The following is a 10,030-nucleotide window of genomic DNA, read 5'->3' on the forward strand; positions in this document are numbered from 1 at the left end:
AGCTTGTAGATCTGCTATCTGCTAATGTGTTCAAAAGATTGTTATACATTTTATACACTTGAAAACTTGTGAAATGGGACATTCTGCATAATGAGTAGGGCATACTTACTTTTGGTACTTTAAGTACATTTTGATCCCAATACTTTTGTACTTTTACTCAAGTAAATGTTTAATTCCTAACTTTTTCTTGTAGCAGAGTATTTCTACATTGCAGTATTGATACTTTTACTACTACTTTTTCCACCACTGAACTTGACAAATATTTAGATTGCTGAAGGAATGTTGTACAGTTGACATAAATGTGTCATATCTGCTTGGTATGTATGGCCACTAAACCTTATCAGTATTTATTGTAGTCACTTGTTTAGGCTACTTGCTGCCTGGATACTGTAACCTTTAGGTCCTATGGCCAATTCATATCAGGCCTAAAAGCTACAGTGAGACCAGGAACTAATGGCAGCTGGACTTATGGCATGGAAATACCCGATATATTATAACTCTATGGGAAATACTCATCTTTCAAAGAAGTGAGTTACGGTGAGGAACTATAGATTCTTCTACTTCCACAATAAATGTTTGGTGTTGTAACTGAATACATGACAATGTCTAATGTAGGGTAATAATCACTTAAGTTTCAACCTGGCATCCCTATTTTGGGCATTTTTCATTAAATACAAATTGTGAAAATAGCAGATCTACAAGCTCACAATGCCTTGCAATTTGACACACTGTGAGCATGTAGATCTACAATTCTTACTAGTCGTCGTACAATGAAGTACAGTATAGGCTTTTAGGTGGATAACCTCATGTGTGTATTGTTTCAGCTGATGTATGGACAATGACAAGCTAAACCTGGCACTCAGGCAAGAGAGGTGATTCCCCACACCTCATCTACTGTAGACCATGAGCGACTTCTGTTGGTACACGTTTCCTCCACTGGGTCACCGCAGAACCAGGTTTCCATTACCACACACTTCCCATACGCAGTGGCACAACAACGGGCACTACCTTCCACCTATCCACGGTGTCACCACCACCAGCCAGTATTCACAGCCATACCTGGTGACCGGTAACGTGAGGGTTGGTTATGAAGAACACCACCACCACCACCCTGGACTTTCCCCAGGGTTATGGTCTAATCAGCTCGGGACCTATCCCCATATCAACCAGTGGTGGAAAAAGTACTCACATTTTTTACTTAAGTAAAAGTATCAATACTGCAATACAGAAAATAGTCTGTTACAAGTAAAAGTCCGGAATTCAAAATGTACTTGAGTAAAAGTATGTACTTTTACTGTACTTAAAGTATCAAAAGTAGAAAGTAGTCACTATGCAAAATGTCCCATTTCACAAGTTTTCAAATGTATACCGTTAAATTGTTTTTGAAAATAGCAGATCTACAAGCTCACAATGCATCGCATCATAGGGTTGAAGTGGTTAATGTATGTTATTGTTTTGTAATAATAATCTAAATATACAGAGTAACTATAGTTACTAAAGTTTTCAGATAATTGCAGTGGAGTAAAAGTACAATATTTGCCTCTGAGATGTAGTGGAGTAGAACTAAAAGTACTGAAATTCTCCAGTAAAGAAATATACCTCAAAATTGCATTTTAGTACAGTACTTGAGTAAATGTACTTAGTTACTTTACACCACTGATATCAACCCCAGTCCCTGTGGCGTCTTCTCCTCTATACCCAGACCACCACCGAGGCTGCAGCAGTGCCAGGTAGAGGCTCATTGGCCCGAGGGCTACACCCTGAGAGGGGTGCTCCACTGGGGGAGGCTGGAGAGAGTGTACGGGCCTCGCAGAGAGCTGCCAGAGTTTGTAAGGGAAGACCTGCGCAGAGTGTATGGCACCTATCCCAGGACGGACCTGAGCATCACCTATCACAGGGGGGAGTATGTTGTGAAAGCGGACCCCCACGCCGGAGAGCAGGAGTACAGGGTGGAGAGACGGGTGATCAGACAAGACAAGAGCCCAGAGGAGGCTGCTGGTGTGAGGGACACGAGGAAGAAGAGGAAGAAGAAGAGGAGAAATATAAGGTGATGATGATCACCCCAAATATGACTTTATGCTGCTGCTAGAAACTGGTCCTTTGGGAAAGTCAAATGTCCTAGACCCAACCCACATTACAATACAATTCCTAGTTCCATTTATAGAAAATGTATAGACAAATATTTTGATTGCTTTTGATTGTTTTTCTTCGCTAAGGTAAAAGTGCAATATATCAGCTACCTACTTTCTTAAACAGATGAGACAAATAGGAGAATCAAATGAGCAAGAGCTAAAACAAATAAGTGTATCGAATAAACAAGATCCAATAAAACAGGCTATATATGATTTTACTTTAAAACTGATGAGTAATGCTACCTCAACAAGATAACTCATTCATGTGTCATTGTCCAATGATAACTTTAACAATGATTTGCATTCTAGTATTCTCTTCACTTAAAAGGCTATAAAACTGCATGCCTTTATATACTGATGTCCATTCTACTCACAACTGTCTGTGAGGGATGTTTCTATGCTGAAACATGTTTAGTTATTTATTTGTCGACTGAGTCACAGACGTATCCAACCATATAATGTTTATGGCTCCTCAGTCTTACAGTTATCTCCATGGCTGCAGGTTTATCAGAATATTTGTGGTGTGGTTGCGTGGGCTGAAGTTTAAGGGCATGCTATTTCTGGAGTCCTCACATTACTGTAAACTTGTTGTACTTGAACACACCCCGTTTCTAGCAAAATCCAGATATGCTCAAATTTGCATAAAATATTAAAACATTTGCTTCCATTGTCAATAAAAGATGGGACAGGGGCACAGGAAATACGATTTGAGTTCATTTATTAACAGAATGTGGGAAATATACATTGTTTACCTCAAGTTACTACAATATACTTTAAATGCACTCATTTGTTCACACAAGTAACATAACCAGAAAATAGCAGTTATATTCACAATTTGAAAACAAACATTTTTACAGGAAATATGAAATGGTGGCACATGCTACACTGTAGAAAAAACAAAAGTGTTAATTTACAGTGTAAAAGCCACCAGATAACGTGTTTCTGAAGGTCCTAATTAGCATCCTCTGGTGTTGTGGTGTCAGACTAGTACCCTACCAAAAGAACTGAGCCCATAGATGACACCTGAGATAGCCACCATCTATGGAATTCAGTTCTCATAGTAGAGTACTCCTTCTATGGTCTTTAAGATCTTCTTCTTCTTGAGCCTCTGTTTCCTCTGGCAGTGCCTTTTCCATTAGGACATTCAGATTGACCGGCATATCTTTGCAGAATGTTTGCTGACATTCCTAGAATGCTACAGGGATTATGTGGTTATTATGCACCTTCAACCTGGCATAGTATGCGGCATACGTGGTTAAAGGAGGTGTAACTTATTCTTTAACACAAAAGTGTAAGCTCTATACTGATTTAATCATTTATACAAAGCGTTTGTTCAGTAACAGAGGTCTCCCCATCTCTCTTGTTTAGTGAACAGAAAGATATGTTTTTAGGTTGGGATACCAATTTCATCCAATCAGGAGAGAGAACCCATACAGGATACAGGAGATAACAAGTGAAGTTGGAAGTTATGAAACAAAAAATTAGCTGACAAAATTTGAATTGGATTTGGAACACTATAAGATGAAACACTATAAGATGAAATTGGTGACCCACTGGAAATGTGTTTTCTGTTTAACCCATTTAGACCTGAGGCCGATTCTAAAAACGCCTTCAAAATCCTGACCTAAGTTTTCTGAAAAACTTCAAATATGTATCAAAGAATTCCCGTCTTGAAAGATATAGTTACAAATAGGGGTTCCCGCCCAAAATGGGTTAAAGAGCGGGAGATATGGGGGAGACCCCTATTAAGGAACAAACACTGATTACTATCTGAATATAGAGATTTAACAAAAAAAAAAAAAGTTTTGTTTTAACCCCCAAAATATCACAGATTCTTTAAACATGACATGGTCTAATAATGACTCAACAACTGCACCTCACTGACCGACAGTGTGACCTTGCCTGTTTCTACAGAAAGGCAGAGAGATGATGAAACATGATGTCAGCTTTTACAAGAAGGAGACCAACTGTGAGTTCACGAGGAGGACATCCGGTGACGTTGATCTAATAAACGTATAAGTCAGTGGTTCTCAAACGTTTTTAATTTCAAGGACCCCCAATTTATTAGGCCACGACGGACCCCCATAACTCTGAGAGTGCACAAAGGGAACCAAATGGACCTGTGTGAATTTGCACCCTCTCAGATTTACAGACCTCTAAAGAGTCCATTTGGTTCCTATACTATCAATAATTTGGCTGGGGAACCACTGTTACAGTATAAGTAACACAAGGATAGTCCTTAAACGTGTGCCGTGAAGCATCATCAATTTACCTTTTGTTCCATACATCCATTGATCTGTATTGCAGTTTATGAAAACTTGAAAAAAAATCTATGTCCAATAATTGTTTGTCAAATATCTTCAGTTAAGAGTGTTATCGACTCTCCCAAGTACAAATCCAATGCTGTCGTGAGAACCGGCCCGCTGTGAAGTTCACTGCCGGTTGTCAGAGGAACCCGTCCATTCTCAAGAAGAATTCCTGGAAACGTTTCACAACTGCTGAAATGAAAGTCAGACCTCTTGGATGATGCAAGCATATCGAGACTCGGATCATACAGAAACAGCCGTGACCGGGGCACGAGATGACTCATCATTTGTTGCTCCACACCACCAAGAGGAAGAACTTTGGAGCGTGATAACCCATGTATGGTTTGGTGCCATCATGTCTCATAATTCTCAATGATAACCGCTTATACTTCAATGACCAGAGTCTATACTAGGCCCCTTACTTTTCCCCTTCAATCTACAAGCTCACAATGAGCTTGCAGATCGGTTATTTTCACTGAAGTGCCCGCCCGCCCCAAGAATAGGGATTCCAGGGTTCAAGTAACAAAGTTAGCTGAACCGAGTTAGGCGTTATTATATGGTAACAGCTCATTTCATTCAATCACATGGAGTCACTTACTGACAGTTAACCCTTTAAGACCGGGCGGGGACGTATCCGTGTGTCATTTCTAGACTTCTTTGGGCTATTCAAAAATAGCAGATATACAAGCTCATAGCGCGGTTTTAGAAAAATCGTGAGAATGTGTGCAAATCTTTGAAATATATATATACATATATATATATTTTTAAAGCAAACATTTCTTACTCAAATCTTTGCTTCTGGGGGTCCCTGGAACAATATATTTTGAGATGGGGGCCAAATACATATCATTTTGGGGGTCCTTGACATGAAAAAAGTTTGAGGACCACTTATATTATAGCAAAATGATTTTTTTCGTTAGGATTTAGAAGACATTTGTAGAATCACCAGAAGCAAAGATTTAAAATGAGTTAGAAAATATATATTCAAAGATGTGCACACATTTTCACTATTAAAAAGAAATCTAGCAGATCTACAAGCTATAGCAGATCTACAAGCTCATAGCACGGCAATCGGTGCCGCGCTATGAGCTTGTATATCTGCTATTTTTTAATAGCCAAAGTAAAAATGACACAGATGCGTTCCCGGTCTTAATGGGTTAAGATTCAGTATAGTTGATTCCCTCACGTTATCTCGGTCATGTAATGTAGAGTCAGTGCATTCCACTACAACACAATGAACTTTGTGTGGAAGGCCACACCTGAACACGGCCAGGAAACTCCTCTCTTACCGCCAAGGCACTGGGAAATAACCAGTTCCTCCAGTGCCTATTACAAGGAATTCCCCATCAAAAGCATCCCCGTTCTACATCAGCCAAATTTGAACAAAACCAGTAATTAAACAAGATTCATCAACGTGAATAACTTGCAAGGTGGCTGACAGCTTGTAAGTTGTTCTGCCTCATTTGTTAGATTATTTTCTATTAATAATCAAGCATTTATTTACAAATTTAAGCAAGATTTCCATATCAAAATGTTTAGCTTACTTACAGTACAGTCAATCTTCCAGATCGGATCAAGATAGAACATGACCCAGCATCTAAGAATGTAAAATACGCAGGTAGTGGTTATTCTTGGCTAAAATACTTACCATATCAGTCATTTCACGAGTTTACCTTCCAGATCTATTGGCAATTATACCGTATTTCCTCATAGTGGCTTTCCAAAGCAGTGCTCCTGATCAGTCAAACTTTAAAAAAAAAAAAACACCCAGCAGTGCTCCCACCTCAACAAAAGATGTCCCAGTGTTGCATCAGCAGCCAGACTATATCCACACCAAAATGAAATCCCCCCCCCTCCCTCCTCACAAGCCAGTGGATTTCTTTTCCCCCTTAATTCACCTGCGTGGGTCCTGATCTGCTCGCTCTCCCATGTCCTTCCAAAGTCCCAGGGAAGGATACAGCATACTGCCTGGCATTCAGAGCAAAAGACCCTTAAATACCACCACGGCACCACCTTTCACATCACACACACATCAGCCTCCCTCCCTCCCTCTCTCTCTCTCTCTCTCTCTCTCTCCCTCCCTCCCTCTCTCTCTCTCTCTCTCTCTACCTCTGCTCTTCATGCACTCCCTCTGTACGGTAAGCCTGACAGTCACTTCCCAGTAAGGAGGAAGCAGGGGGAGTGAACACAGCACGCCCCCTCACAATGAATCAACATAATAGTTTCTGAGGAAAACCGTCCTGGCCCGGCCCGGCCCTGGCCCGGCGGGGGAAAAGTAACTGAGTACATTTACTCAAGTACTCTTGAGTAAATGGGCTTTTACTTTACTTAAGTGTTTCTATTTTTTTGATACTTCTGCTTCTGCTTCTGCTTCACTGCATCTCAAAGGGGAATATTCTACATCTTACTCCACCACATTTATTTGACAGCTTTTAGTTGCTAGTCCCTTTGCAGATTTAGATTCTAATACAAAACATACATTAAGCATCTTTGGGTACTCTTTGAGATATCAACCGCTTAAGTCCTATTTTATACTTTGGCCATAAAAAAATTGCCAATCTACAAGCTCTTGTAGATCAAGCTCTACTTAAAAGAGTATTTTTTATATTGTGTTACTGCTACTTTTACTCAAGTAAAGAATCTTGAGTAGCCTACTTTTCCATCACGGCCCTGCCCCCTGTTCCCATAAGGCAACCAGGGGAAAGGCTCTGTGTGAGTGAGTGAGTGAGTGAGGGTGTGGGTGTGTACGTGTGTGTGTGTGACGGTGTGCGTGTGTGTGTGTGTGTGTGTGTGTGTGTGTGTGTGTGTGTGTGTGTGTGTGTGTGTGTGTGTGCTGAAGGAACCAGGAATTTCCCCGCAAGCCATGAACAGCTGTAGAGAAGAAGAGGTGATGACGAAGCAGACATGCTGCAGTATGCCGGCCGGTTAGACGTACAGTAGGCAAACAGAAACCTTGTTTGGCGTGTGTGTGTGTGTGTGTGTGTGTGTGTGTGTGTGTGTGTGTGTGTGTGTGAAACTCTACGGTACACTTATGAAATGGAAATTGTGCCACAACATTTGTGGGCCGTTTAAAATGCTCCATCATGTTTGAGCTGAGGCGACACAATGGATGTTTCCAAGAAAAATACTTGTTCAATCGTGTTTGTCATTTATTGCTTGCGTCAGAGTCTGATACATTTTGGATAAGGCCCATTCAGGAGTTGTTTGTATGGACAGGGATGTTAATTCAGGTGTTTCAAATGACACGCACACGTTGAAACACGTTTCATAAGACCAAACAAAAAAATAACGTTGTTTACGCCAAGGCTCCTGTTAAAATGGACATTGATGACGCGTGTGTGTGTGTGTGTGTGTCAAATGAGTAGAGCATACAGTAATATAGCTACAACAATCACATGACTGAATCAGGAAGTTATGACCCATTGTCTTAATAAAAGCAACACATTATTATTGCTGTTTCACCGCTTGGCAAGTCCCATATCGTTGTATGTCATACCTTGTATGTCCAACAACATTGTTTTTCAGGAAATGGAAAAAGTCCCTGCGTAGCAATGGATCCAATGTGGTTATTGTTTAGTCACAAGCTGTTGTTTGTACTTTTCATTTGTTAAAATATTTATAAAACCCACAGACACACTTAACTATTTAAACTTTCACTTTGAAGCCTTTTCTAAAATAGCAAAAAAAAGCTGATCTACCAGCTCACAGCACGTCACGATGAGCTTGTAGATCGGTTATTTTTGCTACCTCCCCGCCACACTCTTGTACGACAAACTAGCGCATTCATTTGAGAAAATACAGTATAAATAATGTTAAAATATGGAGATGCAAGGTTTCTGCACAACAACGGCCATATCTAAACTACATTATGTCCCTCATCTTATCAACCAGATAAGTGGGATATTAGAAACCGGTTTGGTCCGGTACTGAACATAAACTTCCCCAGAATATCCCTGTCTGCTTTAAATCTATGGCTTCCTGTGATCTGAAGAGAAAAAGGGGATTCCACACGAGTGTTTACCTCCCAAAAGAATCACATTTCTTTCTCTCTAACACACGGAGGATGTGCCTTGAATTAAAAAAATATTTTACATCTACTTGTCCAGTACATTCAGTGTATTAGCTCATCCGTTTGGCACTGTGCGTACGAAAACAGATACATGGATGCAGCTTGATTAAAAATAGGTCCAAAAACCAAACTGATGGTACATTCCCAGAGCATACACAGTAAAATCCTAAGTGCTAATTCATCAGTTTGTAACCGAGTGTATGAATGGGTCCGTTTGGTACCATTCCGTACACTCTTTTTAACAGTGTGTAGGACCATTACTAAAATAAGATACAGAGAACCCCACAGAACCTCGCACTCATTGATGTGCACTGACTCTAGAATCCACTTTCAAACTACATCCTTGGGCCGGTGGGATAAGTTGCAATTGACATTTTGCAGCCGGACTTCAGTAACAAGCGTGGCTTTCATGCTGCTGTTTGAACGCTGGGGAAATCACTCGCAAAAGGTCACTGAGCCCATTTCCTTTCTTTCCTCCCCATGCATCTAAGGACCCCGTAACAACCCCCTTTCAACTGCACTTCACTTACTGGCACGCTGACATATTCAAATATGTAGGAAGCAAGGCGAGAGGCGGTTTAGGTTGGGGCTTAAGGTAGATCGAAACCGACATTTAGAGCCAATTACCGACTTAATCCTTGCTCAAGTAGGTTAATACAACGTTCAACAAGCAGGTAATTTTTTTTTATGATAGTTCATTGTCTTATATCAAAGAATCAGCACAAAAAATGTGTAATAGATATTCTATAATCGACTAAATCAAAATTAGTCTGATTAACCCTTTCAATCCGGGAACGTGTCATTTTAGATTTTTTAACTATACTTTGGGCAAGGCAAAAATAGCAGATCTACAAGCTCATAGCGCGGCACTGTAGATCTGCATTTTTTTGGGGAGAAAATCGTGAAAATGTGTGCAAATCTTTGAATATAGGCCTATATGTTTTTTTTAACTAAAATCTTTGCTTCTGGGGATTCTACAAATGCCTTCTAAATCCTAACAGTTTTTTTTGAAAAAAAAACGTATGTTGCTATAATATCATTGGTTCTCAAACTTTTTTCATGTCAAGGACCCCAAAATGATATGTATTTGTCCACGGAGCCCCATCTAAAAATATGTTGTTCCAGGGACCTCCCAGAAGCAAAGATTTGAGTTAAAAATGTGTAAATATATATATACACACACCGGTGTATATATATATATATATATATATTTTTTTTTTTAAAGATTTGCACAAATTTTCACAATTATTCAAAAATAGCAGATATACAAGCTCATAGTGCGGCACCAAGTGCCGCACTATGAGCTTGTATATCTGCTATTTTTGAATAGCCAAAGAAATCTAAAATGACACAGATGCGTTCCCGGGATTGAATGGGTTAACCACTTAAGTCTTATGCCAGTATTACACTTCGTCGTACAATGGTGGCATAAAACAAATGGCCTATCTACGAGCTAGTGACACGATCTGCTATTGTCACTATATTAAAGGGAAAAAAATCATTATTCGCACTTAAAGCCTACA

The sequence above is a fragment of the Gymnoscopelus braueri genome (genome assembly GCF_963280865.1).
Source record: "Gymnoscopelus braueri genome assembly, chromosome: 14".
Lineage (NCBI taxonomy): Eukaryota > Metazoa > Chordata > Actinopteri > Myctophiformes > Myctophidae > Gymnoscopelus > Gymnoscopelus braueri.